The sequence below is a fragment of the Pan troglodytes genome, chromosome 5 (assembly GCF_028858775.2).
Source record: "Pan troglodytes isolate AG18354 chromosome 5, NHGRI_mPanTro3-v2.0_pri, whole genome shotgun sequence".
NCBI lineage: Eukaryota > Metazoa > Chordata > Mammalia > Primates > Hominidae > Pan > Pan troglodytes.
The window spans coordinates 15,341,066-15,369,036 of record NC_072403.2 but is presented as its reverse complement, the minus strand read 5'-3'; the positions used below and the strand labels follow the sequence as shown (position 1 = coordinate 15,369,036).

Sequence of the window (27,971 nt, the reverse complement as noted above, 5' to 3'; positions counted from 1 at the left end):
ATAAATGGAATCTTTTTATTTCTAACTGTTGATTTTTTATAGGAAGACTATTGAGTTTTGAAATAAACTTTTTATTAACCTTGTTAGATTTTCTGTTCATTTATTTTTTTAAAAGTTTTTCAGATGCCTCTCTTGGGTGTTCTAAGTAGATAAAATTGTCTGAATAATAATAACAATAATAATAATAATGATATTAATTTTGCCTCTACCTTCCCATTTTTGTTTCCCTTTTCTAATTGCATTAGCTAGTGCATCAAAATATTAATTTAAAAAAATGGTAAGATGTTAAAAGTAGACACACTTGTTTTCTAACAACTATTAAACTACTACTATATAAAAAGCACAATGTTACTATTTTTGAGAAGAGTCAAAGGATGTGTTTTGCTATTTGGACTGTGTTCCTAGGAAATTAATTGCATAATTGCGTAAGAGGAGAGCTATGAGTTAATAGTTCCAATTATAGATAAAAGCTCTAGGTGAGATAAGGATGAAATATCATGGAAGTTTAGATGAAATAGAGATATGTTCTTCATGTTAGATTTAAATTTACTTGGTACCAACGGCAGTGATACTGAGCCCTTAAAGGTAGTGTTCTGCAGGGAGCAGGTATAGGAAAACCTACCCCAAAGGCCAAGGGAGCTGAGAGGTCAAAGAAAGAGGCTGTCAAATACAGTTTCTCAAAAAGAGACATTTAATAGGAACTTATGAACAGAACTGATGTCACAGGTAGCCATGAGACCATGGATCCCCACACCAACCCTCCAGAAAATATCCTTAATATAGCAAGCTATTTTGGTAAAATATGAGCAGTTGGTCATGCCTCAGACTTCTTGCAAAACTGATGACTACTGGGGATTGGATAAGCATCCTTAGAAGGAGTTATCAATGCTATGGGAACACCTTTGTATGCAGGAGTCAAACATTGGTCATCGTGGTGGTTTCACTTCAAGATGGTGTCACTCCTGCCATTCACCAGGCTGTTTTTCTATGGGTAGCATTTGAGGTCCTGGAGTCAGAGTAACTAAAGAGTTGGGAGTTGAATTGCTTATATGTGTAATAGTAACAACAGCTCCATGATGACAAAACTATTAATAGTTAACTTCAGCTTTGGTGTTTAGCATGGGCATACATGAACTCATAATAGTTACATTCTAGAGATCGTAATTTCTCTGTCGGTATGTGCAGGTTTTATTCCTTGACTTATAAGTAGATGTTTCTTATCTAGGCTTTCCATAATTAGAAATATTTATTCATTTGTTTATTTTTTCTCTTTTTTTCCTCTTCACGGAACTATATGGAAATGGAATAAACTTCACTTCCTAAACATCCATGTTACTCCTGGAGGAAGGAACGGCAATTTTTGAAGAGGGGACTTGTTGAAACATGAACAAAAAAATCTCATACAAGAAATTCTTGAGCTGACAAAAGGGAAATAAGTTCATTGAGTGACATAAGCATGCTTAACATAATTGTACATGCAGATGTAACAGATGGATGAGGATAGGAAGTGGGAAGTATAGTGAGTTGAAACTTGTATAGTGAGTTGAGATTTCACTTAAAGCGGGGTCAAGTAGGTGTAGGAGACCACAGATTTTGGTGTTCAAATCTCAGCTTTCTCAATGACCAGTTCATTGACCAAAGTCAAGTTTTTCAATTTCCACACATACACCACCCCCCCTCCTTTTTTAAACAAAACTAAGAGAACAGAAATAACCCACCTGTCATTTAAAGTTAAAAGAAAAATCATCAAGAACCATATCTATTAAGTATTTTACAGCTAAATCATAAAAATGTAACCACAGCAACGGACATTCTGAGTTACAACACATGTTGGTCTTTATCTGTGGCCCACTGCCATTTAGGAAGACAGCTTTATTTTTAAAAGCTATGATTTTTTCTAAAAGGACATGTGGGAACTCGATGCACTCTTCAACAAATAAAAAACCCAAACATCTGGTGTACCAAATGGAGAGGGAGAAGAAAATGGGCTATTTAGGGACGCCATCTTTTAACAGTGCAGGTGTATATTGACAATCATTTGGCTAGAAAAATGCTTTACCAAGCCTGGATCCAGATAGCTGCTTTGAAGGAATTGTAGATAATTGAGAATAGGTTTATAAAGGCTTTGCTCTCCATTCCTAATTATGACATAAAGTTCCTACATACTCGGCTGTTTTACATTTATAGTTCTGCATTTGTAATCTGAGACATGTTAAATCTGCTTTTCTTTACAAGCACTTGATCCATCATAAGTTGAAGGTTACATTGCAGAGGTGATGAAATCCCACATAACACAGTTCCATAAAGAGAGGACTGAGTTCTTCCTATATAAAGGAGAATAGTCCAGAAGTTGATCAAACTGTTGAACCAAAGAACAAATGAAATAAGTTGGGGCTGAGACCCCATGACTACTTCCTTGCATGGTCTTAAGTAGACTACATAATATAAGCAGAAAAGGAATGATATGCAGTCCGCCTCTCATTTACAAAGTCATTGAATAACATATTACCATTGTTACACAAATTTCAGATTTACCAAGGAGTTTGACAAGGTGTTACATTTAAAACTCTATTGACTTCTTAATGGGAAATATTTGTCATAGAATTCAATAAAAAACACATTTATATCAATATTTAATAAAATATGTGCCAAAGAATTTAAGGATATTAATAAGCATTATCCCTTAAAATAGTTCTGAGATACAATGAATTTATGAAATTCTAGGAATTTCTCAATAGTAGAAATCCTAAGGACCTTTGATATGTTAATGTGCATTACGAATCTCCAATAAAAGAGAAATCTTATGCCGTATTACCCAAAGGTGTTTTATAATACAGCCCTTGTGCAATGACATGTGGGACAAGGGCAGTGAGACTCTTTCTAGCTCCAAGACTCCATACTTTTATAAAATTGATGTAATTCATTTATTAAAAAATAAACTACTGAAGGTCTGCTCTGTGTGGAGAACCATATTAGAAGCTGTAGATAGACACAAAGAAGCATAGATTTAGTATTGTACTCTATGAGTTGGCAATCTCTGGAGGAAGGAAGATGATTAGAAAGTAACTTCCTGGAAGACATGGATTTTGGCCTTTTTTTTTTAGTTGCTGCTGTTTCCCTAATGAGACTAGTGTCTGACACATAGTAGGAATTTAGGAAGTATTTATTGAGGGAACGGATGACGGCAAGGTTGTGAAAGGACTAGATTACCGTATCGATGTACTTGGACTTCAGCGTTCATTCTACAGGTAATAGGGAGTGATTGAAAGCTCTTGAACAGGAAATATTGAGTGCTCTCCCTTTTCTCAGAAATGATTGTCGAGGAACTGCCTTAGATATTGGCAAGGATGTGTTCAATCTGGACTGCTTTGGTGCTAATAGGATGGTTTAAATAAAGTTTGCATATCTTATAACTACATCTGTAATTATAATTAATATAAGCCAAATTCTCTACATTCATCTTTTACATAAAGGTAAGACCTCAGAAAGATGACTTTATTTTTCAAAGGTCTCGGAATTACAAAGATACCTCAACTCTCCTATAAAATGTTATCCTGTGATGTCCCTGGATATAGTCAGGGGCTTTAATGTGAAGTTGAACTGAATTCAAATCTTAACTCTTCCACTTTCTGCACAATTTTTTCAATTAATCTTATTCACTAAAATATTTCAATAAGTTAGTTTACCAGGGAATTAAATCTACTGCTTCTATGTTATACTACAAATCCATTTCCCCTGATTGTGTCACTAATGAAGAGCTAATTTTCAGTCTCTTTTCAAGTATTTTCCCACATATATTTATTGTCTTCTTTGCTTTTCTTTCTGTATATCTTAATCATAGACTATATTTATGATATTTTACTGTTCATTTGTCTTTTTCTAGCATATTTGTATTCTAACTTCAATCATTCAATAAGTTCTTGGGCTTACTACAGAGTCATATAGATCCAAGGTTCACAAAAGGATCCAAATTGATACATATATAAGGAGAAAAGAATTAACAACTACAGTCACAACCACAAAGCCAAACAAGCAAAGAGAAAAAAAATGAGAAGCAAAGCAAAGGTAAATTAAGTAAATAAACTGTAATACATCCGGCTGTAACAGAAGCACTTTAAGCTGGTCTGATCTGTTGGCATAGACTTACTCAGATAACAAATCATATTCTTAGTGAGATATCCCCAAATTGGATTTGCATCTAACAGACCAAGTAAATATGAAAAGACTGCCAAGTCTCCCCAGCAATCTCATATATTTACATTCTCTGCATTTGGCAATAACAAGGGAGAAAATAGCAGGTATTTCAATCTTTAAGAGGAAATGCAGACCATTCCAAAAGAAAAGAAGAAAGGCTATTTTGATGTACAAAATAGATAATACCTAATATTTACTGCATGCTTATTATATACCATACATTTTGTCATATTATTTGTATTCATGATTTTATTTCAGAATCACAGCAACCCAACGAGTAGATATTATTAACCTCATTTTAATATTTCCAGGGACTGGGACTTAGTAAGTAGCTTGCCTGAGCTTAGTAGGCTGGTCGAGTCATTGAACTAAGATCTGAAGCAGAACTGTCTAAGTCCAAATGACTACACTTGTATATAATTTTTTACCATTATAAACATAATTGTTTTTCTTGGATTTTGAATTTTAAAAAGTTTAGAGAAAGAAGTGTTTAAGAGGAGTGTAACAGAAACAGATACTCAGGCTTTTATCAGTATCTACATAGAATGTGGAAATGAATTCTAGCCAAGTCTGTAAAACAGGGAGTTCAGTTCCCTATACTAAAAACAAGTATTTAAAACAGGAAAATTGCAGTTACTTATTTACCATTTATCTCTGGTGCTTCTTGCTCCTTGTTTCTGCTTGCAACCATCTCTACCCAAGAAAAAACACTTTCTGTTGTTATTGTTTGCTTTGTAAGAAGCTGCAGAAGTTGTCATGCAAATGTGAATTTGTTAGGAGAACTATTCAATAACCACCTAAGCCAGAATATCTTCCGAAAATATTATCAGAAAATCACCTGGAGAGCTTGGTAAAACAAAACTTGCTGGACTCCCAACCCCAGAGTTTCTGACCCAGTAGCTCCAGGGTGGTGCCTGATACTCTGCATCTCTAACAAGTTGCCACATGATGCTAATGCCTCTGGTCCAGAGACCACAATGTAAAAACTGCCTTAAGGTTAGTACCAAGTTGTCTCAGTTGGTCAAGTTCTCTCACTGTAATATTTCTGGCAAATGGTTCCAGGCAAGGTAGCTTCAATTACATCAATTTGATACATGAGAGAAAGAACTAGTTCCCATCTATTACATTTAGGAGACCTAAAAGTTTGGAATGGACTTGAGTCCACTTTCAAGTAGACAGTGAAAGCCTTGAAACAGAACTCATTGCATCATCGTAGTGGAGAAAGAAGTCTAGGAGAGTGAACCTGTGTTTCACAGGGGCATGGTGCATTCAGCAGCAATGTGACTACTGCCATTAGAGTTTATCCCAAACCAGGAACCCAGTGCATGTTGCAGTCTCTGCTAGAGAGGTGCTGCATTTCATCATTAAAGATCCCTTAGAATACATGTGATTTACATTTTTAGACATGAGCCACATTTCTGCAAATCCTTAGTTTAGGGGGGCTTGATACAACAGAAATTTCTTCTCTCGCAGTTCTGTTGCATCTTCCAGTTTCTGGTGGCTGTCAGCATTCCTTGACCTGTGGATATATCACTCTAATCTTAGCCTCTGTGGTCATCTTGCATCCTCCTTTTCTGTCTGTCACATCTCCCTCTGTCTCACTCTTATTAGGATACCTGCCATTGAACTTAGAGCCCACCCGGATAATCCAGAATAAACTCTTCTGCTTAAAATTCTTGACTTAATCACAGCATTTACTATATAAGGTGATATTCATTCTTTTACCATGTAATGTAATTGTATTGGTCAGGTTCTCCAGAGGAAAAAAAACAATAGGATGTGTTATATATAGAAAGGGATTTATTATATGGAAAGATATTTGTTAAAAGGAATTGACCTATATAATAATGGAGCTGGTACGTCCAAAATCTGCAAGGCAGGCCAGCAGACTGGTGACATAGGAGAGCCAAAAATCTAGTTTCTGTCTGAAGGCAGCCTGCTGTAGGACCACGGAGAGCCAATGTTGCAGATAAAGCCTGAAAGCAGGCTGCTAGAGAATTCTCTCTTGCTTGGGAGAGGTGAGTCTTTTGTTCTAGTCACACCTCCATCTATTTGGATTAAGTCCACACATATTACGGAGCGCACCCTGCTTTACACTAAGTCCATTGATTTAAATATAAATCTCATCCGAAAACGCCTTCCAAGTTGACACAAAATTTATCATGACAGTCATATTCACAGTTCTGGAGGACAGGACATGGACATATCTTTTAGGAAGCTACCATTCAGCTCACAGCATGCCTGTTCAGAATACAGAATGTCAGAGAAAAGGACCTTTCTGTTAAGTAAGCTTCCTATGCAGACTATCACTTGCTTGACATGATAAGATCCTCTATGTGGCAATAGCTCTTCCAGAATTCCAGCTGGTCCTTTTCCTGAGGAAACTCACATGGTTACCGTAAAGTTCTGCATCTGGTCTACAGATTACAATTGGTCCTCATCATTTCCCAACTGTACTACTTGTTTTAGATTCCTCCCACCTCTGGAGAGCACCAGTACTCATGTATAAAGTCAGGAACTCACCTGCTAGGGTTATTCAGACCCTCATCCTTGGGGGGTCACAGCCAGTGGTCACCATGCTCTTAGGCTGAGGCTGCTGAATGTGCCCATTTTCTGTCAAAATTGAGCAAGGGAGTATCAAGAGTCAAGCCAGTGGATTATGGGGAGGAAAGCCAACATACTCGTACTTGTCACTATTGTGAAACTACTTCTTGCAAACCTACTTATTTTTGATGATAAGAGTCAATCACCTCTGCTGGGATGGAGACTCTTTTCCCTCCCGGCTGATGTTCCAACCATTCTTGGTTGAAATGAATGGGTGACAATCATAGTTTAAAGTTTATGGGACTCTTGCTGTTTCCCCTAGTAAAAGCATTTCCTCTCTGGGAACCAAGGCCTTTAACCTCACAGAGTCCAAGATTGTGGGGAAGGGAAGCACAAATTGCCTAAGTGGGTCAATGGGTAGGTGGGTAGCAAAGCCACTCCTACTTCCTTATTTGATTTTGACCCATCTGCCACCTTATATAGCAAGTGAAGGTAAGCAAAGCCACCTCTACTTCTTTACTTGATTTTCAGACTTCGTTTTTTTTTTTGGTGGGGGACGGAGTCTTGCTCTTTCACCCAGGCTGGAGTGCAGTGGTGCAATCTTGGCTCACTGCAAGCTCCGCCTCCCGGGTTCACGCCATTCTCTTGCCTGAGGCCTCCCAAGTAGCTGGGACTACAGGCACCCGCCACCATGCCCGGCTAATTTTTTGTATTTTTAGTAGAGACGGGGTTTCACCATGTTAGCGAGGATGGTCTCGATCTCCTGACCTCATGATCTGCCCGCCTCGGCCTCCTAAAGTGCTAGGATTACAGGCGTGAGCCACCATGCCCGGCCCTGGACTTTGTATTTTAACAAATTAGGACACAATGTCATATCGTGGTTGTTGATTTGGGGAGCATACTGCATCTGAAGGATGCCACCTCATCCTTTCTGGGTGTCATCCCTAAGTTCTGCCTCAAGATTACTTTAAAAGCCATTCCATCACTTCGATTATGCTGGCAGCTTCCCGCGGGTTCATGTGATAGAAAAAGTAGATACCATGATTTTATATCCACTACTACATCTGCTTTGCTGAAGTGTCCCCCTTGGTCTGGTGCCATGTTACACAGGATCCACGTCTGTAAGGCCTAAGATAGTGGGGCTGGCTGAATCTCTGCAGGCAAGAAGCAAAGTCATATCTGGAATATGTGTCAGTTTCAGTCAAGATAAATCGCTGCTCCTTTCAGGGTGGAAAGGGTCAAGTTAATCAACTCACAACCAAGTTGCTAATTGATCTCCTAGAGGTGTGGTGCCATATTGGGGGTTCAGTAGGAAGTTTGGACATTCAAAAGCAGCAATAACAAGGTCAACTTTGATGAATGGGGGATAATGCTGTTTAATTTGTGCATAGCTTCCATTTCTGCAATCATGGTTACTCTGTGCCTGCACCCAAAGGATCAGCACTGGGTTAGCCAGTGACAGGGGATGACTGATATCCACTGGCTGAGCCATTCTGCCTACTAATGGTTTAGTGTTTTTTACATGGTGACCGTCCACTGGTGAATGTGGACGTGCAATATAAAAGTCATCACACTTTGCACCTGTCCCTATACCTGTAGGTTTATCCACATCCCTCTAGCCCAGACCTCCTTATCCCAAATTGTCCAATACTGATACTTCCAGGTTCCTGACCAATCAGTCAAATCATTTGCAATGTCTAACGAGTCCATATATAAATTTACAAGAGGTTAGCTTCTCTTCCATACAAGAGAGAAATCAAGGTGCACGGTGTGAGGCGTTCTCTTTTAGAGCATTTTCTTTATCTCTATCTCCATGGCTGACACTGACTATAGCGATAATGTAGCAGCGAGCTGCGTTTTTTTTTTCTTAGCTTGCTCTAACATACCAACTTAACTCATCCTTGAGCCATATTTAGACTTTTCTTCTAAATATGTTGTTAATATCCAATTGACAGTACCTTACTACCCTCATTGAAAAAAATTTTGATTTCTGTACATATGCATTTATATATAAATACAAATAAGTTCATATATATTCTCCACATGTTATGAATGTTTGTATATGCACAAACACAAATACAGCATATCTCAGGAGATTAAACTCATAAATGAATTACTTTCAATATGAAGAACATCAACAGGTAGATTCAGCAACCTCCTTATTGCAATCAATGAGTAATACAAACTTTATATCTAAATGCAGAAAAAACACTTTATATTATTTTATTGTAGTTCTCAAATTAGAAACACTTTGCAGTATAAATAAGATGGTTCATACTCAGGTATCATTATCAAAATATGTTAAGAGATTTCCTAAAATGCAGCTGAACAATGCATCATCCCTGGGTCATAATTTTACTTAAATTAATAATCAGTCATGGCTTCGGTAGTTTTTAATTGTATTTTTCTGGTGAAGAACAGAAAAACTACCTATTCCATAATTGTAACAACTTCTAAATAGATAGTTCAATTTTAAAATGCATATTGACATATGAAACATGACACTCTCCAATTGTAAGGAGCTACTAACACTCTTCTACCAACATCTGAAATCACAGCTACAATTTTGTGTCATTTGTACTTGAGAAATGCTAAGGAAATTTGTGAATTCCCATTAAACTCATTCTCTTATTCTATGGGAAGGAAAATAACTTCAGCTTCAATATTATATTTTATAATTTGATATATGCTTTAGAGGAGAACATAATTCAGGTCATTTCACTATGTAGCTATACTTTTGGAACAACTGAAATATAGAGTCAATGATCTTAAAACATGCAAATAAGTAAAGAGGGAAACGACTGGCTGGTTGCTCTTAACCCATTCACATTCTGCCCAAAGAACACTAGGGGGCAGCGGAGTGGGCTGGTGAGGAGTGCATGGTGTACTCAATGTATACCTATGGGTGGGAGGAGGTGTAGAAAGAAAAAATGGAGTATTTCAGAAAGAATGCAGAATTATTTTTCTATACTCCTCGATTTTTTAAAAACTCCCTCGTAAATTCTGAGGGCCTCCATGAACCATGAATTCCGGCAAAGGAAATTTTAGCAACACAAGCTGAGGAAAGATCAATTGCAAGCAAGGCAAAAGTGTACATTGATCAAGTGTCAAGTGAGATAATACAGTTTAAGAACGACAAACTTACCTCTACCATTTCACACTTCAAATTATCTTTATAAATCCCTAAATTAAAGGAGAAAAACTACATGCATTTAGAAGTTACTTCACATGCAACATCCATGGGTGCTAATTACTCTCTTGTTGTCTCTTTCTAATATTATTTTAAAAGGAAATTCTGGCAGATTCTTAATTCTTTCAGTACGCAGTGGTACTGACATTTGGATGATTGACATTGTAAGGAAATCTGTCTGTAGTCATAGACTTGTGATAAACGTCTTAAGATCATTGCACAATGCAGTTACTTTGCTGGACAAACCTTTCAAAACACAGGATCCAAGAAAGAAAATATATTAATAAATAGGATCGCTGAAGTAAAGGAACACGTTTTTAACATTGAGTCACGAGGCCTTCACTAATAATAGAGGAACAATTAGGGGCAATAATCGGGTCAGCTGTTTCTCACTTTTTCTTCTTCTATTGCTTCCCATTCATTCATTCAATACATATTTCTTTGTTGTGCTAGTCAGAGGTATGTGTGGATAAATATAACAGACATGGTTCCTGTGATTTTGGGGATTGTGGTCATTTAGAAATTATAGTTTCTGAGGCTAAAATTTTCATTCATGAGAGGAGATATAATTTAGAGATTAACACCTTTCCTATTACAAAAATCACGGTACATAATCATTCCTCTCCTCATTGGTAACAACTGTACATGAATGCTTCAAACGTTTCTATTTTTTTTTTAAAAAAGAGGAGGTGTTAGGAAGAATGAATGTAAGAGAAAGTGGTAACTTATTGTTTCTCCAGAAAGTAAGGAAATACCAAAAAATCATGTTAACGAGCATATTAAAAGGACAATGTTGCCAACTTGAAAGAGCCCTGTCTTAGTCCATTGTGTCACTATAACACAACACCACAGCCTGGGTCATTTATAAAGAAATTGATTTCTCATAGTTCTGGAACTGAGAAGTCCAAGGTCCAGACACCAGCAGGTTTGCTTGTGTGATGAGACCAGTTGGTCTGTTTCCAAGATGGCGTCCTCCAGAGAAGAGGAAAGCTGTGTTCTCACATGGCAGAAGGGCTGGAAAGGTAAAAGGGACCAAACGTCCTCATCAAGCCGTTTTACAATAGTGTTAATCAATTCATAAGGGTGGGGCCCTTCTGGCCTAAACCAGGGGTCCCTAACCCATAGAGTGCAAACTAGTACCAGTGTGTGGCCTGTTAGGAACCGGGCCACACAGCAGGAGGTGAGTGGTGAGCAAGTGAGCATTACTGCCTGAGCTCTGCCTCCTGTAAGATTGGGGCAGCATTAGATTCTCATAGGAGCATGAACTCTATGTGCTCCTTATGAGAATTTAAGGCATGATGATCTGAGGTGGGATACTTTCATCTAGAAACAATCCCCCCTCTCCCCTCCCCCCTCTCTTCTTGGCCATCTGTGGAAAAATTGTCTTCCACAAAACCAGTCAGACTGGTCCCTGGTGCCAAAAAGTTTTGGGACCACTGGCCTAAACATTTCCCCAGAGGCCCCACCTTTCAACATTGTTGCATCAGGGGTTACGTTTCAACACATGAATTTTGGGGGACACATTCAGAGGATGGCAAGCCTCAGCTGTCCCAGTCAAATCTGAGATAATTTGAACATCAAAATAATTATCAGAGAAGTGGATTATAACTCATTATATAAGAATTGATATGAATATAAGTCAATAAATACATCAATAGAGAAAAGGAGAACATCTCTTTCCTCAAGTAGAATACTGACATAAATATGCAAACATGAGGTTAGAAAATCATCAATAAAAAGTAAAACTCATGGTGCAAATTTGTTAAGGAACAAGATGTTTACATAGGCTCACAGTATCTCTCAGTAACTTACTTATTAATAACAGGGAATATTAACTTTACAATATAGAGACCTAAGTTGATCCCACATTAATTCAGTCTCCAAATATTACATCACTAATATTTGGATTAACTGACAGCATGCACTTTCTAATAAAATGAGATAAAAAGAAAACATCTTTGATGTATTTCTACTAAAAATGCATAATCTGAATTCAGTTATGACAAAACATCAGACAAACCTAATCTGAGTAGCATTCTACAAAATAAAAAAAACAAAGACAGAGGAAGTATTTCAGATTAAAGTTGATTAAAGAGATATTGCTAAACTAAATGCATAATCGTGACCTTGATCTTGAACTAGTAAAAAAAATGTAGCTATAAAGGACATTATTGAGATGATTGATAAAACCTAAATATGCACTGTACATTAGATAATGGTATTTTATTATTGTTAAATTTCCTGATAATGATAACTGTACTGTGGTTATGTGAGAAAATATTCTTTGTTCTTAGCATATGCAGACTGAAGTATTTAGGGGTAAAGGGACATGATATCTTTAACTTGCTTTCAAATAGTTAAGAAATATGTTTTATCTATCTATCTACCTATCTATGTTTCTATCCAGGGAGACAGTATGAGAGAGAACAGTAAAGCAAGTGATAAGGCAAAGTGTAAATGTGAATGGTGAAGAGTACATGAGAGTTCCTTTTCTTATTCTTGCAAGTTTTCTGCAAGTTTGAAATTATATCAAAACAGAAAGCTTTATAAAAAAGGAAAAGGAAATAGGTATGAGAATTCTTTGAATAATAAATACATACTTGTAATTCGAAAGTTAGATACAACAGACAATTTTCTAGTAAGATAGGTAAATAAATATAAATGACCATGGAAATACAGAGCAACAAAATAGATGGGCCCAGGTGGGTTTTTAAATACTCTTTGTATGTATCAGAATTTCAAGAAATAGATAATCCATAACTTATGCACACTGTTCCAGAGGGTAGAAAAAGAAGAGCTTAGAAACCCCTAAGGTACAAGCCTAGAATAGCCTCAATATTAAACTGAGCCAAGGACCACATAAGAAATGGAGACATTTATTAATTTATTGTATAACCGTAGGTAAAAGAAACACCAACAAAGATAAAATAATTATCAAGTGAATCTGGAGTATGAGAAACGTTCTAGCTCTTGATCTCAGTCTTGGTGGTTCATGGATATATACGTACATAAAAATGAATTGAGCAGTACACAAGATGTGTGCAATTTACATGCCTACCTGTAAGCAATGTTGCAACTCAGTAAAAATGTTTTTAACTGTTCATGTGGCTGGGGGGAATGGTATAATACCCTTGCTTGTGTAATCACTTAATTAAAAAAACTCTTTCATGATGTTTTAATATGTATTATCTTGTTTTAGATGTTCCATAGGATTCCAAAAGCTTTTATCCTATCCCCTCGCTTATTCCTGTAAAAATCCATTTAATCTTTGCTCACAAGCACTAAATAATCTAAATATACAATCCTAATTGCAGATGTTGAAGGATTGTGAGTAAAAAACATCAACACCATGAAAGATGTTTTTTTTTTTTAACTTACTCAAATGGCATTTTTGGTTTCCCCAAACTTTATTTTCTCTTAGCATTCTCAGTCTTTTATAACTGGCTGTATGGTGTGGCAGTCTTCCAATACACTCAAAAAGCTTGGAGGAGCCATCCAATGTATATTAATCCTCTGTGAAAACAAATAACTTGAGTGCTCGCTCTCTTGCAGCCTCAGCCATTAATGTTGGTGGATGGTTTTGATGGTATAATCTGTGTGTTGCCAACACAAAAGTCTGTTACCTTCTCCTCAGTGCCAATCTTATCTTTATTCCTGTAAATTGATGAAGGAATTTACTCCACTTATTGATGGAGGAATATTACAAAACAACAAATAGTATCTCTGCTTGATTCATACATGAAGACTCTGGGAAAGATCTGGTAACACCAAAGAAAATCTTCATGGTTGGAATGAAGCAAATAAAATGTAGCCAAACAAAGGAAAAAACCAAGATCCCATTGCTTTCCAGCATTACATCTACTATGATGTATTTTCTGAAAGCCGCCCAAGTATAACTATTTATTTTAACTAAAGTAATCAAGATTAATGTCAGCAGTTATGACACACACTGTTTGCTAAAGAACACATAGAACAATTGCTCAGGGCAAGCTTCATTAAGAAATCAGATAAAATTAGTAAAACTGATTATATTTCAAAACTCAGCAGCAGCTAAAATTGCCATTCAGGAGCTTCCAATTAACACAATTGGTCTTGTTCACAATCAGCTATTGTAATCTCATTAGCTTATTATATTTTAATCATTGTGACATCAGCACAGCAAAACTTATTTTATTTTGCATGGCTAAAGATTGGCTAAATTGGGTGTGTGGCCTACCCAGTCCTAGATGCAAACAGGCCTTTGCAACTTGGCATCTAGCCCATTCTTTGGGGAAATTATCCTGATCAAGAGGCAAATGCACATAGATTTCCCCCTACTCTAGTAGTGAGAAGGCATTTTGGAAACAGTCATCTAATTTAGCATCTAATGATCGGGCTATCAATTATTGAGTCAGCTGACACTGACACTGACTCAAATCATTTTGTAGTAGCATTTGGAGAATTGACAGTTTATGCAGGAAAGAGACAGAGAGAGATTGAAGAGCAAAGAAAAAGGGTGGAAGGGTGGTAGAATTCTCTGCGTACCTGTGTTTAACTACTGTACCTCTTTGTTTGACTACCTTGTTTTATAACTATGGTCTGAAGATACTGGTCATTGCAGAAATAGAATCTTTTTGTCTTTTAGGTAAGAATAGTCGCATGTACCTAGAAAACTGGTGTTTCATTGATATCAAGTATTGCCTGCTGCAATGAGATTATGTTCTATTGATGGGAACTGGGGTGTAACAGCCATCTACAGAAAGCAATAGGTTGCCCTATTTTCCGGCTGAAAATGCTGCGTGTTTTATGAACTGCCTCTATCTTGCACACCAGGGATGTTTCTGTAGCTAAAGCCATAATAGGATTTTCCTAAATGATATGAAAATACAAATATTCTGACCAACCAGCTTGCAGAGGTTGCTTATTCTCCAGCAAGCTTTAATACTGCAATTTTTTTGCCTCCATCTTTCAAGAACATTTTTGATTTCACTTTTCTGTTATGAGTGCTTTCTATAAAGGCATCACTGATCACTAATTGTATTCTGCGAAAAGGAAAACAACAGAGGCAGTGCGCCAATATATGTGCAAATCCTTGTTCTTGGCAGGACCCTGTATAACTGGAAAGATATGAAGAGGTAAATATTCCTAGATGTGCACACTGGGAAATTCAGAAAGCCTTCCGTGGTCTCAAAACCCTGCTATGCTTTTTTGAGTAGTTGAGACTAATTCAATCTTTAAAAAGCAGCCACTCAGCTCCTGATATTTTAATGTCCATAAATAAATAAATGAGAAAAAGTGCCCTTATAAATCCCAGGAGAGAAAGTTAAATGAAAATGGAAGATAGAGTCCTTCTGTGACTATCATATTACCATACCTAAGCACTAAAAAGGTGAACGTTCATCATTATTAAAATCATTCAATTTGTGTCTTTAATTATAACTTTTGGGGGCATGAATGGCTCCAGAGAAATTAGTCTTCTATTTGCTCCATGAAAGAATTTAATAAGTAATACATTGTGTTAACTGATTTTTAAAAATCCATTTAATTTTTCCCTGAATTCTATTTTAGGATGATGAGTTCTGATATCACAGAAATTTTTGTCCAGTATCTCTTGCTTAGACAGTCACACATTTTTGTTTCTTAAAACACAAGGTCCTGGACTTTGGATATTTACGATTTAACTTATAAATTGCTTGTCAGTTTTTCATAATTTGAGCCATAGCCTACTTAGCCATGTATTAACCAGCCGCAGTCTCAGATTCCCTTTATGAAAATGCACTCAAATTGTGTGAATGATGGTCGCAGGTTGCCTTCAAGCCATCGTCTTCATTTCCAATGGTGACACTTGCATATTTAGAGCTGCTCAGGTTGTACAATCAATAAATCTCATCTCCCCTGTCGATGACTGATTTGCAGATTGATCCCCATGTGATATGGGATCAGCATGGGCTTCATGACAAAAAGAACTTCTCATAATCCTTCATGTCTATTCTGATGACAATAGATAATTACGTTGAATTCTCACGTGCAACAACACTTACAAACCACTTTTCAGAATGTGGTTTTGTAAGTAAATCCTGAAATTCCTTAACGAAATGCAAATGGGGAGCAGGATTTGAAGATTCAGCATCATTTTACAATTTCGAATAAAGAAGTATTTTTGTAGGGAGATGATAAGCGTACATATCAGTATATGTGTACATATATACATGTTTATATCTACATTTAGAGAAAGTTAAATATGCAATATATAACTTTCTATATTTACACACATGCACACACACATATATACACGTTATTTAGTGATCATTTGCTAAATATAAAAACATTGACTTTGAATACTTAGAATAAAAAATATTATTATTATCATTACCTACCATTAATTCAGTGCTTTTGGTGGGTAAAATCTATTCAGTTCAACACCTACGTTTTATTTCTAAGCATTATGTTTGGTGCATGGCATTGCAGACTTTATAAAAGTACCACAGGCAGATAATTTAAAAATCATATTATAATATTTTCAGTTGTTTTGTTATTCTTCATTGATGTTGCTGCAGATAACTTTCTTTAAATCACATCTTACATGGGTAATCCTATTTAAAACTGATGAAAGCAAAGTTTCCACATTTGAAGTGAGGTCAGACTCAGAATTCCATTTACTTCTCTCTCTCATTGTCACATGCTATGGAGCCTGAACGAAATGAACAACTCAGCACAGTTTGAAAATCACCATAATACCATCAACTTAATGATGATGCTATCATGACGACGTTTAAAGACGCTGAAAGAGAACAGGAAAATAAGATATTTAGTCTAAACAAAGGTTTCCATGGACACTGCACAGTGGAGATGATTATCTCATTGGAGTGGGAGTGGGAGTTAACCTGAAGTGTAAATGGAGGTTTTTATTGAAGGCCAACAGAACAATAGGAGGAAAGGTATGGAAGAATGAAACACATGGGGGCAGGAAATGATCAGAGCATTAAACAGGTGATGGAAGGTAGCAAAACATGAAAGAAGAGGGGGTTAATTTGGGATCAAGGATGGTATTGAACACAATACTAAATAATTAAACTGTAGCCTGTAGGAATGGGTGCTATGATGAATATTTTTAGGCAGAGATACGGCTGCAACGTGGAGAATTAATTTAATGGGGTTAAGAGAAGACAGGTGAGCTGGATGCTTCCGTGCATATCAGAAGCTCTGAGGTCTGCATCCCTCCCTTAAAATCCCTAACGTATGAGTCATTAAGCCACTCCTGCTGGGTTTAGTGACTAAGAAAGAGTCAGTAAACCTCTCCAAGTGCGGACATCCAGAAATAGCTCATTTGTTTATTCATTCAATTAAAATCCAATTATTCTTTTGTTCATTAAAGGAACATTTACCTAGTAGCCATGATGCACCATTTTGGTAGTCTCTGGGTCATGGACCATTGCAAGGTTTAATCTGAGCAGCAGGGTACCTTTTTATCATACAGATTAATATTACCAGATACTTTTTAATAATTTCTGGCCACTGCGTGCAGAAGGTTGTAAGTGGGGTAGGCAGCCCTGGAAGTTTCTTTAGGTTGAATCCTGTTGCGCCTCCAGGAACCACATGAAAGGACTCTAGCATTCGCTCACTCCCCAGTTTTCTTTGAATGGACAGTGCTGACCACTTCTGGCACCTCCTCCCCTCTCTTATTCTCCCAGCGTTTGACATTAGTGCTCATTTTACTGTTTTCATCTTTTATGCCGAGGTTTCTCAACCTCTACTAGCATTTGAGGCTGCATAATTGTTGGGCGGGGGCTGTTCTGTGCGTTGCAGGATGCTTAGCAGCATCCCTAGCTTCTACTCATTAGATGCCAGGAATCCACTCCTCCCCATCAGTGCCCCAATCGTGGCAATCAAAAACAATTCCAGACATTGCCAAATGTTCCCTGGCGGAGAGAAAGGAACCACCTCTGATTAAGGACAGTGATATTTCCTATAAAACATGATTCAAGGTTTTCCTCCACTTACATGACCTAAGGTCGTTGTAGGTAAACACCTATTCTCATTCATTGTAACTTTTATCTATCTACCTCCCAGGAAGAGCACACGCTAGCCACAAGTAGGATTTGTGCATAATCCCTTTACAACACATACACTGCCATGGCTATGAAAGTCCTTTTAAAAAATCATTTCATTGGAAACCAGGGAAGAGTGAGCTAGTCTCTTGAATCAAATCACATAATGTGGCTATATTCTTGTAACTAGTATGTGGCTGACCTTGAACCGCCCCATAAGTGAATCAAGATGCTGTAGTTTGCCATGTGTCAATGAGTTGTTATCATCAGTAAACAGGACGACAGCATGTCTGAGACTCTACAGATTATGGAAGAGCTCTTTTTTTTTTTTTGTCCTTTGTTAATAAACCCAAAGTTAGGCAAATGCTAAGCTCTCAAAGTATAGAGCATTTTAATAATTTGCTTTGGCAGTTGGGGCCATCATTCCATTTCAAAAATCTACCTCTGCTCGGCTTGGCAGGGTTATTTGGACTCCGGGATGTGTGCTAAGATCTGCAGGAGGAAGCAGAGATACTAATAAGGACTCGCCTTGATTCCCCTTCCTTTCATCTCTCACAACTAAAACTATGTATTTTTTTCCTCGGGAAAACAAAATTAATTTTGAGTCTTTCAAAAATCTTGGCATGTACAATAATACAACAGAACCCCAATTTTGGGACTGCTGTGATTGCATTCCCTAGTTAAGCACCCTAGATATCAATACTTAATGGTATTCTCTAAGCTCAGCCAGTGAAGAAAATAGGGTTGTTATCTATCAAAGCACATTTTAGTTTCTGACAAGTAAAAAGCAGCATGGGGAATGCAGGAAGGCTGAAATGAAAGCCTAAAAGAAAACTCATATAACATCTGGTGTCCTTTATCCCCTGATGGCCTTTCATAGGATGATATGATGAGCTTGTTCTGATTTAAGACCTGATGATTTGGTTTGAGAAAACAGGAGGAGGGGGCTAGATGCAGCCAGGCTGGCAGCAAATTGGGATACAAAAATCTGCTCAAATAATTGGAAACACGACAGATTTTTTTTTTGTAACTGATGCCAGTGGCATCTTAGTTTATCCATCTCTCTCAGTTGAATTTGTAAAGTGCATTATCTTATTGGTTTTAAAGTTTCCATCTCACTTATTTGCAGACGGAAATGTGAGCAAATCAGTCATGATGGATTGCCTAATTTTCTGGGCTGAATAAACCAGTTTTATGAGATTGTTGATTCCTAGATTATTAGTTAACAGAAACATTGATCAAGTTTTAACCTAAAAAAAAAAAGCTTATCAGACTATTGCATTTAAACTGTTTCCTTATCGTTACATTTCCTTATTTTTACAATACGTATAGTATTGATAATGAATACGCTCATTAAAAAATTTAGAGAGCGTCTCATAGAGGGTTTTTCCTTTGCTTTTTCTATTTTCAATCCAAATGCTAAAACTGGGCTGAGCCACAGATGTCAGAAGATTAGTAATTACTCTGCCAGAAATCATCTCTGATCAAAAAGCCGGAGGAGGCCGGGCGCAATGGCTCACGCCTGTAATCCCAGCACTTTGGGAGGCCGAGGTGGGCAGATCACCTGAGGTCAGGAGTTTGAGACCAGCCTGACCAACATGGCGAAACCCCATCTCTACTAAAAATACAAAAATTAGCCAGGTGTGGTGTCACGTGCCTCTAATCCCAGCTACTCAGTAGGCTGAGGCAGGAGAATCGCTTGAACCCAGGGGGCGGAGGTTGCAGTGAGCCGAGATCGTGCCATCGCACTCCAGCCTGGGCAACAAGAGCGAAACTCTATCTCAAAAAAAAAAAGGAAGAAAGAAAAAAAAAAAGCCAGAGGGAGGAGTGGAGAAAAACCATTCCCTACCTAGAAAATATAGGTCCAATTTAATCTGTTGCAGATTTCTTACTGCTTCACTTACAAAAGCTGGGAAATAAGGAAAACCAAATACTATAGAGCCATATTTTTTAAATTAAATGAATCATTTAAGGTTCATTGGCTGTGGAAGTATATGTGGTAATTAACAAGGAGAAGAATTTTTATTTGTTAATCAGAACCTTTTGACAAGGGGTTGCCTGCATGGATGCTCCAAATTTTAATGTTCCAATAAAAGCAATAAGGATCCAATAAAAATCTACCCCTTTATCATGTTTTTCTTCAAATTTGAAGTACAATCATAAAAATAAAATCATTTTGTGCTTTGTTATTTTAAAACTAAGAGTTGTAATAACCATGCCATGGGGGCTCGGGAGTGATTAACATAAATTCAGGCATCATCTTGTGACAGAAAAGATGTTCCTGTTTTTTAGTTTCTTTCTTTTATTTTCTGTCCCACCTTTTTTATGGTTGCGTCTTAGTGAATATAAACTTTTCCTAGTTAGAATTGCAAGTGAAAGAAGTAGTTTCTTTGCAAAAGGAAAGAAGGGAGTTAAAAACTTTTATGCAAGTAGACTTTACTGTGAAATGTTATCTTTTGTTAGTTCAAAGGTTCCCAAAGATATAAATTCTTCAGAACTGCCCTGAGGTGCTAGGGATGTAAATTGAATACTTTACAATTTGTAGACTGTTCCTGCAGTAATGTGTATCTCCTCTGTGAGTGAGTGTTTGGGGATTTTTCAATTACTGGAGTCTGAAAACTCAGAGATTCTTTAGGGCAGAAAAAAGGCTCCTCTCAAAGTTGAGTCACTGATGTTCAAATTAGCTGCCAAAAGCACTATAATGATCTGTGTTCCAGATTTTGCTAAACAGGGAAAAATGGCCCATTTTTGTCAGGGGGAAAATAACCTCCTGTAAATGCATCCATGAATAACTGCAGGATGGGTTATGTGATAGTTTGAAAGTGAAATGTATTGTTGATATGTGCTGTATATAATAGACTGATGTTGTTTCTAAAAGACTCAAATGAGCTTCTTCATATTTTTTTTAGGATGGTAGCTTAAGTATGGCCTTAGGCTTACTGTTAACAGATTTTTACAAAATAATAAATGAATAAAATGATAAAATGATATACGTGCATTTAAAATTAGGCATATTTCAGAATTCCATATAATGCAGCAAGCTCAAAATAAAGGAGTGACTAACTGAAAATTATAATTTTTAAATTTTCATCTCATTCTGCCAACTTTTTCTTAAAATGTGTGTCTTGCTCCCATCCCCAAATTAATGCAATTTACTGGATTATATTTCCAATTTCTTCTTATGGAAGAGCTGCTAAGCACTAGTGAAATAATACTAAAGAGTTAGCTTGGAGGAAAAGTCACCAAAAAATGAACAAAAGAAATAGCTTAACACTGGTACCTTCCAGCCCACTGGATCATAATGAATTGTAAGCAAAGGCAGTCTGAATTAGAGTAACATCTATTATGAGATTTTTAACCAGACAAAAATCTGTTACCAAGTAGTCTTCTTTTTTTTCTAAATGGGTTATCTATTTCAATTAATATATCTAAAAGGATTTATTGTCGTGCAATTTTAAATTCAAATACATGGTTCCATATTGTTTAAGCAGCTTGTTCTCTTAACTAGGTCAGCTATTCTTATGTTGTCATTTCATGCAAACTGTTTTTGAAAGAAAAAAAAACCACAAATAAAGCATTCTTTAAGTGATAGAGCTATATCTTTGTTCCTGTCAGATTCTCAGTAAAACAATCATACTTAGAAGATTGAGTTTTATTCTACCAGAAAGGAAGAGATAATTTTTTAAGGTTTCATGAACACACAACCTCATGGAACCTTTGATTTAATGGCTATTTTCTGACTCTGCTTTTTAAGGAGTAAGAGATAAAAGGTAAGAAATAAAAAGACAAAGCTAAAATGCAATTAGGTTCAACTCTGAGAACTTATTAAGTCAGAGAAGTGAATTAAAACCTTTCCATTTCTAGTTACTAAACATTTACTGAGAAACTACTATGCTTGAGGCAATAAACTACATGGGAGAGATATAAACCTAAAAATTGATCTTTGGCTGTTTAACCCCAAGGATTTTACTATGAATAAAATATGCTATACAGAACTAAGAAACAAATAAAGCAATTGATGCTGAAAAAACAAACAAAAAATAATGTAGTCTTGGGAACTCGGCAAGGCTTCTCAAGGAGGAAGGGATGTGCAGGATGCCCATTGATGAAGAATAAGAAGGCAAAAAGGAACGCAAGGGTAGCGTACTCAGGATAGAAAGACTGGCATAAACAAAGGCATGGAGGTGTGAAGTTGCACAATGTTTGTAGGGAACTACTACATTTCAGTTACCCAGAGGACAGACTACAAGTTGAAGAGTTGAAAGAAGCAAGGTTGCAGGAACAGGCAAGGCTGGGCATAGAGAAGATGTTTTATGCCATACTAAACTCTCAAATTTTCATTTCTTACATATTCACGGCCTCAGTAAGTTTCTGATATACATCTTGGTCAGAAGAGTAAGGTTCTTGCAGTAGCCCAAGGTCATGATTTGATGAGATACTACCGTTTTATAGTAAATTAGTAGATGATATTGATTTTGTTTTAATTTGGTCGGATTGGCATTTTTTAACAATCACTATAGCTTTCTAAGTGCATTCAAAGTTTTGAAAGCCAGTTGAACAAAAGTCGGCTTGCCAAAAGGCTATTTACTGAATAAGTGATAAACCAAATGACCAGTTCGCCAACAGCCAATTCGTCAGTTTACTGAGTGAGTCATTTTGTTGAACTTTCCACATATGTTCAAGGATATGAAGAAGAAAACACGCATGAACCTGAGCGTTCCATAAACACAGTACTCTTTGAAATGAATATTCCAAGAAAAAGTAGTGCTGAAAGTAAACACTTGAGAAATTGAAGGAAAAAAAAATGCCTCCACATGTCAAATTGTCTTGGGGCCAAAAAACATTATTAAACCATACATGCATTTCTCATATTGACCAATAGTCATGTAAATTTTGTAGACTGTTCTGTGGACAGAATTTGGCCTAATATTTTATTATAATTTGACAACTCTGGCTTTCCATTTAATGATGAAAAGTTCAAAGAACAAAATAAAAGAGATAGGTAGTTTCTACCACACACAAAAGAAATATTTTAAAAATTTTAACTTTTTTGAATACAAAATGATCATGGTGGACTTTTAATTGATGAAAAATTATTAAAATCAATTTTCACTTTGCTAACTGATCCGTTACATCTATACATCAACACAATTCACTTTAGAAAATTATTCATAAGGAATATATGTATCATTTGTAATACGACTATATATGCACAATAAAATCACAGTGGTGAACCAGTAATTCATTTACTGCGTTCGTAAAACACCTTCTTAGCATATTTCTTATGTCAAGGGCACCCTATGTTGTTCCGAAGTTATTTTAGAATTTTTAAAACCACAAAACATTTCCCATCCTCTGAGATTTGGTCTGCAGTGGGTAGACCATCCCCGGCCTGTCAACACATCGTGCCAGGCCAAGCCAGAGTCTGGGTAGACCCGTGGCAGATGCGCGGGGCTGCCCGCTTTCCTGGAGATGCCGGCGTCTTTCTCCGCTGTTGGTCGCCTGACTACAAAGATGACACAAGCAGCGGTGGCACTCGTGCTTCCTGGCAAGGCTCCCATTTCTTGGCTTCAGTCTCTGCTCACACGCAGCCGCCGGCCCCGGTCACTCCGCACAGTTTTTCAATGTAACCAACAGGCTCACCTTGAGCTCATTAGCGCACGGAGGCGACTTTCCAGCCGCGCGGCAAATGGAGCCCCAGCGTCCTCGGAGGGAAGGAGGAGGAGAGGCGGAGAAGGATGGGAGCCGGCAGAGGAACCGCAAGGCCCGGGTGCTCAAGGCCTTGTAGTGCGGGTGGGGGTTCTCTCCGCCCCGCCCGCTGCCAGGACCCTGCTCTCCGCCAGTTCTCAGCCTCCCCACCCATCCCAGGGCGCGCCCCCACCCTGCGCTCGCTGGGCACCCTGCCTCCCAGTGAAGTCAGCAGTGGGCAATGACAGGGAAAGAGCTCATCTATCTGTGAGGAAAGAAGCCACGTTGATGGTTCCCTAGTGGATGTAATTGTGCTCATTACTGCCCATTTACGTTTCATCACTCGATTATCACAAATGCCTCATTACTGTTGAAAAGGGTTTGCTGGTGAACTCCTTGCTAACTATTCATCCCTCAGCTCGGATGTCATCAGGCAGGCTGATTGGAAAAGGAGGAGGGCGAGGAGGAGCCGAAGAGGGGCGAAGGTGAAAAAGGTCTTCTATCCGATTTGATTAAAGGCCGTGATTTAAATCGATATTTAATAAAGTGGCTGCTACCGCATAACACGGGCAATTCCCCATGCAGTCAGCATGGTGATTAGAGGCCCCTCACTGCCTGCTACATAACTCAATTGGGTTTTGTGCACTGGTCTGGCACCTGTGTCCCTCAGAACTGCGCCTCCAATGTAATAGGTTTATGAGCCGATGAACAGAGGTGATAGGTTCTAAATAGATTAACTAGGTGTCTGCAGTCTGGTGATGAATACATCAGGCAAAAAAAAAAAAAAAAGTCTGCATAAGCAGGAGAGTGATAGGAAGTGTTGACAGACACTGTGTGTGTCACGAGCCCCACAGGGTAAACACTGGCTCGGTGCCTGTCATTCAAGTGCTTTCTCAGAGTAATGGGTGAAGATATCAGGCCCGGCTGCTTAACAAGCCTGCAGGTGCCAGGGCACCAAGGCCTGCTGCTGAAAAAGGCTTCCACAGGGCACGCCTCATCCACCAGCTACAGCCAGCTTAAGAATATGCCTCTGAGATGATATTCTTTTCTGTCTCAAAATAGATTGGAATTCCTGGGCTAACTGATTTGTGCTAACTGCCTGGAGCATGGTGTTAAGAAAGAGTCTGAGGTTATATCCAGATTCAGTGGGAAAACATTAAATCGCACTAAAGTGCTGTGGACACAGCAGAGAGGAGTGAGTGGGGTATGATTTCTGCATAGTTGTCATCCCTTCACCCTCATTAGATGCCTATAATAGCAAGATTCGTGTATCCCATGGTTTCAATATAATAATGCAAATACTCATATACATGCATAGTTGAAAGGGACTCAAATTCAAATCCAATTTAATAATCCTTCTCAGGTGTTCATAAACAAGAGTATGGTATAGTTGAGTTTTATCAGAAATTTCCGGTACTCCTAAACTTTTTGAAATAAGACCAAAATAACGCATTTTTAAGATGGGATATGGCTGGTATAAATTACATTGCAACCTTCCTACCCCAGAATTAGCAAGCTATAAATTAGGGAAACAGTGCCATTCTTGAAAAAAAAAGGGGGTGGGGAATCTGACCTAAAGTTATCATATAAAAAGCAATTATTTATGTTGAGAGTTTAATAATTAATGATTCAGTAAATGCAGTCGAAACATACATTGACATACACAGCAGTGAATGGTCGTGACTTTTGTAGAGTTTTAGGGAGAAAATCCTGAAAAAAGAATCAACTTTCTCTCATTTGGTGAAACTACGAAATGCAGGATGTATAATAATTTAAAAATAATTGCTGAGGAATCTATTGTACCTTTGGTCCCAATGTGATCTGAAAATAAATTTTTGATTTTAAAATCAAAATAAAATATGTAATTTAAAATTGACCTCACGAATTTGGAGGAGGCTTTAGGTCCAATGTGGTCTTATGGGGAGGCACTATTAATGGTTTTCTGATACAACTGAGTTCCATCAATTGCTATCTCAGCCACTTTTAATTTTGTGATTTATATTTCCCACAAACTCCAAAATACAAATGGGTGCCAATGAAACTATAAAGAGCTGTAAAATCTATGTTTTCAGTATCTGTGCAGGAGATGCTGAGGGAGAAAATACAATATCTTTACAACCTAAGAATTCAAAAATAACCAATAGATGCTTATGAAAACTGTCTGTGACCCAGTCTGAGAACAGCTGCTGGCGTGGGGAGGAGTACACGCTCCAGTGGTGGGTGAATTCAAAGGATCTGAAATGTCTTGAGCAGACTGGGCCAACAAGGCCCTGGCAACTTCTCACAGCGAACCAGCCAAACCTCCCTCCCTGGAAAAGAATCCCACATTGAGAAGAAATTGCTGGAAATAAAATGGAAATGTAGCAATACAAGGACAATAGGAATAAAGGAAAAATAATATTCCAGTAAAATGATGCAGTGCATATGTGTGAATGAGTAGAGAAGGAAAAGGGACTAAGGAGATTTCAGAAAGCAAAGTATCATATCTTTAAACATTTCACAGGGACCACAGAAGAGAGTTCAAGAGCTATCCTGGAAGTTCCTTAGAAGTTAGTAAAGCTATTCTTGGCTGGGCACGGTGGCTCATGCCTGTAATCCTGGCACTTGGGGAGGCTGAGATGGACGGATCACCTGAAGTCAGAAGTTTGAGACCAGCCTGGCCAACATCGTGAAACCCCATCTCTACTAAAAATACAAAAAAATTAGCCGGGCGTGGTGGCACTCGCCTGTAGTCCCAGCTACTTGGGAGGCTGAGGCAGGAGAATCACTTCAACCCAGGAGGCAGAGGTTATAGTGAGCCAAGATTATGCAACTGCACTCCAGCCTGGGTGACAGAGTGAGACTCCATCTCAAAAACAAATAAACAAACAAAACCAAAACAACCCAAGAAGTTAGTAAAGCTATTCTAAATCAAATTTACCTCCTAAAAATGAAGGAAAATAAATTTTTGTAAAAATTAGCAATATAAAACAATTAATATCAATCCCATGCAATGTCATCTTTAAAAAAAAAGGAGATCAAATATCAGGATAGCACTTCTGCAGGCAACAGTCTTCTAGAAAGGCATGCCCACAAAAAGAGAAAAGCTATCTTCAAATATTTTTAACAAGAAACAACAACAACAAAAAACCCAAACTAAAAACTAAAAAGTATTAAGAAAATGATTCAAGTTATTAAGCAGTAGCACAAATTAGAACTAGAAAAAAACTCAGAAATGAGGTGCTAAAATTCCAAAAAGAATTAAACGAAAATGTTTTTTCAGAAATGAACATAAACAAGAACACATGTAATGGTAAACAAATTCAACAGATAATGACTTAAAATTATATAAAAGTAAAGAGAAAAAAGGTTTTAAAGCAAAAAGAATGAGAATGATTAAAAAGATTGGAGAAAAAATGACACATATAAAGACCAGTCAATCAAGAATTCAACATACATATAATGAAAGTCCCTAGAAAAAGAAAACCAAAGCTAGGAAGCAGAACAACTATAAGATCACAATTCTGGAAACTTTTCAGAAAGGAAAAAGATTCCAAACTACAGATTAAAGAGGCATACAGCATACCTGGAAAAATAAACCCAGAATTAACAAAACTGACACATTCAGTAAAATTATCGTACCGGTAAAAACCACTGGTCATCAAAGAAAAATAAAATCAAAACACCTCTTGGTGTTTTAGTAATTTATAAAACAAAGAAGACCAGATTGTCATCAGACTTTCAGCATCAGTTTATGCCAGAAGAAAATAGAATATTAATTACAAGTTAGCCAAAAAAAGAAAATATGAATGAAGGATTTGATATCCAGGCAAATTGACTTCTCCACATAAAGACCATAGATAAATTGATGTCACATGAAAGAACTCAAACAAATTGTTCCTATAGCCTTTCTGTAGTAAATTCTTATAATTTCGTGTTCCTCTGATATTCATTTTAACTAGAAGTTAGACTTTGTCTTACCAGATGCGGGCCTCAGTCACCCTTGACAGTTTCCAGTTCTCTGCCTCCTCCCAGTTCTTCAGTGTGGTTAATCCAGATAACTGCCTTATGCAACCACCTCCTGGTGACCACCTGTCTATGGAAGAGCTAGATACAACCCACTTCACCTGCCTGCTGACCTCCACCCCCTACATGGACTATGCAGATGTACCACACAGACCACCTCTGAGTCACTGTGCAACTCCACATGCATGCTTGCGATGAACCCACCAATTAGAACTCCCCATGGGAAACCTGCTTGGGGAATGCCTTAGATCCTAATACAGCCTTTGGCCCACAGATCCCTCGCTCTCTCTTTCTCTTTCCCTTTCCTCCCACTGGCTGAGTGT

General features: G+C 37.6%; 1 long non-coding RNA gene across 3 annotated transcripts; it reads right to left on the bottom strand.

Annotated features, from left to right (window-relative positions):
- Nucleotides 1-673: 673 nt before the first annotated feature.
- LOC134810259 (uncharacterized) lies at nucleotides 674-27,971 on the bottom strand. 3 transcript variants are annotated; one of them, XR_010157888.1, is made up of 5 exons: nucleotides 27,604-27,971; nucleotides 9,884-10,942; nucleotides 7,778-7,892; nucleotides 6,718-6,807; nucleotides 674-2,359 (listed from the first exon to the last, which is right to left on the bottom strand). It is a non-coding gene; the product is annotated as an uncharacterized LOC134810259 (long non-coding RNA). The 3 variants fall into 3 exon arrangements; XR_010157886.1 differs by lacking the exon at nucleotides 7,778-7,892; XR_010157887.1 differs by lacking the exons at nucleotides 7,778-7,892; nucleotides 9,884-10,942 and having other exon boundaries at nucleotides 27,604-27,941.